Below are 5,000 nucleotides of genomic sequence, written 5' to 3'. Positions count from 1 at the left end.
GTTTTGGAGAGTATAGGGATGAGCTAGAGTAGAAAGTCGAGTGCAGCGGGGCCGCGGGAGGGGGGGAGGCATGTAGTTAGCAAGTTCAGAAGAGCAGTCAACATGAAAATACCTGTATAGGGTAGAAAGAGATGCAACATGGCGGCGGAATTTAGGGGGAAGAAGGGAGTTGATGAGACGAAAAGGGGTGTGTGAATAGCCCCCCACACATGAGATGCATACTCCATACGAAGGCGGACAAGGCCCCTGTATATGGACAGCTTCTGCAAGGGGGAAAATAACTGGCGGAGACGATACAGAACGTCCAACCTCGAGGCAGCTGATTTATCTTCCCGACCCGGCACTAATTTCCCAGCTAATTAAGGAATGTATCATTAATTATATTCTTTTAAACGGTAGACATAATAGGGGCAATTTAGATTGAGGAATGGCAGTGATAAGAACATGATAACGTGTGTGTGTGTGTGTGTGTGTGTGTGTGTGTGTGTGTGTGTGTGTGTGTGTGTGTGTGTGTGTGTGTGTAAATTGTGTTGTGACTAATGATCTTTTCCTTGTCTGTTTTTCTTTGTCCATTTGGGTCTCTCTCTCTCTCTCTCTCTCTCTCTCTCTCTCTCTCTCTCTCTCTCTCTCTCTCTCTCTCTCTCTCTCTCTCTCTCTCTCTCTCTCTCTCTCTCTCTCTCTCTCTCTCTCTCTCTCTCTCTCTCTCTCTCTCTCTCTCTCTCTCTCTCTCTCTCTCCGTCCATACCCTTGAAAAACAATAACGTCACAACATGGTGACGTCACACACTCTTTGATGACGTCAGAATCACAGGTAAGCCCGAAAACCCATGCCTCTAACGTTTCCTAGCGCACCTGAGTTATTCACTGACCTCACCTGGCCGCCACGCCGCTCAACCTCCGGCATAATTAGTATGTATCATTTATTATAATAGGCAAAGGAGGTAGAGAGGGAGGGGTGAGAACACTAGGAATCGTATTACACAACATATCTACTCCCAAGAACACATATTTGACAAGGCTTTCGTAGGAGTTGTGGGCATTTCCAGGGGTAGTTTTATGACCCTGGTGGTAGTGTGACCCTTCCTCTGTACCGTGAACCTGAAGAAACACATATTTGACAAGGCTTTCGTAGGAGTTGTGGGCATTTCCAGGGGTAGTCTTATGACCCTGGTGGTAGTGTGAGTCTTCCTCTGTACCGTGAACCTGAAGAAACACATATTTAACAAGGCTTTCGTAGGAGTTGTGGGCATTTCCAGGGGTAGTCTTATGACCCTGGTGGTAGTGTGAGTCTTCCTCTGTACCATGAACCTGAAGAAACACATATTTGACAAGGCTTTCGTAGGAGTTGTGGGCATTTCCAGGGGTAGTTTTATGACCCTGGTGGTAGTGTGAGTCTTCTTCTGTACCATGAACCTGAAGAAACACATATTTGACAAGGCTTTCGTAGGGGTTGTGGGCATTTCCAGGGGTAGTTTTATGACCCTGGTGGTAGTGTGAGTCTTCTTCTGTACCATGAACCTGAAGAAACACATATTTGACAAGGCTTTCGTAGGGGTTGTGGGCATTTCCAGGGGTAGTTTTATGACCCTGGTGGTAGTGTGAGTCTTCCTCTGTACCGTGAACCTCAAGAAACACATATTTGACAAGGCTTTCGTAGGAGTTGTGGGCATTTCCAGGGGTAGTTTTATGACCCTGGTGGTAGTGTGACCCTTCCTCTGTACCGTGAACCTGAAGAAACACATACTTGACAAGGCTTTCGTAGGAGTTCTGGGCATTTCCAGGGGTAGTTTTATGACCCTGGTGGTAGTGTGAGTCTTCTTCTGTACCATGAAACACCCATTGGAGCCCGATTGACCCCCTCTTTGACCTTTAGAAATGGCTGATCTGAGAAGCTAGAGTCTTTTATAATACCAACCAACATAGATCGATATTATAAGACACCTTGGCTTCCCACATTACCTATTTCTAAAGGTCAAAGAGGGGGTCAGTCGGGTTCTAATGTGTGTTTCTTTAGGTTCACGGCACAGAGGAAGGGTCACACTACCACCAGGGCCATAAAACTAATCCTGGAAATGTCCCAAACTCCTACGAAAGCCTTGTCAAATATGTGTTTCTTTAGGTTCACGGCACAAAGGAAGGGTCACACTACCACCAGGGCCATAAAACTAATCCTGGAAATGTCCCAAACTCCTACGAAAGCCTTGTCAAATATGTGTTTCTTTAGGTTCATGGCACAGAGGAAGGGTCACACTACCACCAGGGCCATAAAACTAATCCTGGAAATGTCCCAAACTCCTATGAAAGCCTTGTCAAATATGTGTTTCTTTAGGTTCACGGCACAGAGGAAGGGTCACACTACCACCAGGGCCATAAAACTACTCCTGGAAATGTCCCAAACTCCTATGAAAGCCTTGTCAAATATGTGTTTCCTTAGGTTCACGGCACAGAGGAAGAGTCACACTACCACCAGGGTCATGAAACTACTCCTGGAAGTGTCCCAAACTCCTATGAAAGCCTTGTCAAATATGTGTTTCTTTAGGTTCACGGCACAGAGGAAGAGTCACACTACCACCAGGGCCATAAAACTACTCCTGGAAATGTCCCAAACTCCTATGAAAGCCTTGTCAAATATGTGTTTCCTTAGGTTCACGGCATAGAGGAAGGGTCACACTACCACCAGGGCCATAAAACTACTCCTGGAAATGTCCCAAACTCCTATGAAAGCCTTGTCAAATATGTGTTTCTTTAGGCTCACGGCACACAGGAAGAGTCAAACTACCACCAAGGCCATAAAACTACTGGAAATGTCCCAAACTCCTATGAAAGCCTTGTCAAATATGTGTTTCTTTAGGTTCACGGCACAGAGGAAGGGTCACACTACCACCAGGGCCATAAAACTACTCCTGGAAATGTCCCAAACTCCTATGAAAGCCTTGTCAAATATGTGTTTCTTTAGGTTCACGGCATAGAGGAAGGGTCACACTACCACCAGGGCCATAAAACTACTACTGGAAATGTCCCAAACTCCTATGAAAGCCTTGTCAAATATGTTTCTTTAGGTTCACGGCACAGAGGAAGAGTCAAACTACCACCAGGGCCATAAAACTACTACTGGAAATGTCCCAAACTCCTATGAAAGCCTTGTCAAATATGTGTTTCTTTAGGTTCACGGCACAGAGGAAGAGTCACACTACCACCAGGGCCATAAAACTACTCCTGGAAATGTCCCAAACTCCTATGAAAGCCTTGTCAAATATGTGTTTCTTTAGGTTCACGGCACAGAGGAAGAGTCACACTACCACCAGGGCCATAAAACTACTACCGGAAATGTCCCAAACTCCTATGAAAGCCTTGTCAGATATGTGTTTCTTTAGGTTCATGGCACAGAGGAAGGGTCACACTACCACCAGGGCCATAAAACTACTCCTGGAAATGTCCCAAACTCCTATGAAAGCCTTGTCAAATATGTGTTTCTTTAGGTTCACGGCACAGAGGAAGAGTCACACTACCACCAGGGCCATAAAACTACTCCTGGAAATGTCTCAAACTCCTATGAAAGCCTTGTCAAATATGTGTTTTTGGACGACGAAATGTTTAGTAATACGGCCCATGGTATATGCCTTACTCTTGGCCTCAGCTCAGGAACAAAGATGAACAGAGAAAGAAGGAGAGAAGGAAGGAAAAGGAGAGATAATGGATAGTATTTGACTCGTTTTCATGTCCTCTTTGAATTCTGTACCAACATTGTGATCATTAAACCGAGTCAACATTGCACAAAAGTAGTAAAATCTGCCAACAAACTGATCGGATTTATTGGTCGTACATTTGAACACCAATCACAAAAACTAATATTGACACTACAATCCGTTAGTTCCCCCACATCTTGAGTATTGCGTTTAGTTTTGGTCTCCCTATTACAGAAAGGATATTGATAAACTCGAGAGGGTGCAGCGTCGATCTACTAAAATGATCCCCCTAGACTGCAACACGTACGAGACAACAAAAAAGAAAACTTAACTTATTTCAGCTTATCAGGGCAGGTAAGTGGTGACCTTAAAGTGTTTACAATTTTCAAAAAGTCCCTAGACTGCAAAAACAAACCGAGACAGACTAGAAAAGGAAGAAAGATTTTCATCACAGCGCAGACTAAGAGGTGACCTTATGGAAGTGTTTACAATTTTCAAGGGATTCGACAACGTTAATGTTCATGATTATTTTACAGTCTCTCAATCAAGTGTAACAAGAAACAATGGATACAAAATAACAAGGAAGCGTTTCAACTTAAATGAATCAAAACACTTCTTCTTCAACCGTGTCATCAGCGTGTGGAATGGTCTGCCTCAAAACGTCGTCGAAAGCGAAACTATTTGCACGTTCAAAAACCGACGTGACACATATTTAGAAGCTAACCCGAACATCCGCTATTTGGCTCCGGTCTAACAGAAAGTAGTGTAAGCTTAGTTGTCGTGTATGATCTTCCTTCTGTCCATGTAAAATTCTACTGTAGGTTTTTCTATTCTACATGGTATTCTTCCTTTTCGTGGACTGGTGGGAGGGGAGGAGCCTTCGCCTTTGCTGCCCTGTGTCTCTGGCTCGTAGATTAGAGTATATGGTAGCAACAACAAACAGCCGCAATGGACCAAGAGGTATGTTGCTGTTTGCCTTTCCTTTGTACTCCTCCTCCTCCTCCTCCTTGTCCCCTTCTCCCTCATCGCTCATAATTCATCTCATTCCTTCCTCTCTCTCTCTCTCTCTCTCTCTCTCTCTCTCTCTCTCTCTCTCTCTCTCTCTCTCTCTCTCTCTCTCTCTCTCTCTCTCTCTCTCTCTCTCTCTCTCTCTCTCTCTCTCTCTCTCTCTCTCTCTCTCTCTCTCTCTCTCTCTCTCTCTCTCTCTCTCTCTCTCTCTCTCTCTCTCTCTCTCTCTCTCTCTCTCTCTCTCTCTCTCTCTCTATCTCTGTGATAACGGTGGGAGGAATGTGAGAGAGAGAGAGAGAGAAGTGT

This window comes from Eriocheir sinensis, unplaced genomic scaffold, assembly GCF_024679095.1.
Source record: "Eriocheir sinensis breed Jianghai 21 unplaced genomic scaffold, ASM2467909v1 Scaffold453, whole genome shotgun sequence".
NCBI classification, from domain to species: domain Eukaryota; kingdom Metazoa; phylum Arthropoda; class Malacostraca; order Decapoda; family Varunidae; genus Eriocheir; species Eriocheir sinensis.
The sequence above is the reverse complement of the archived record's forward strand: the minus strand, read 5'-3'. Positions refer to the sequence as shown.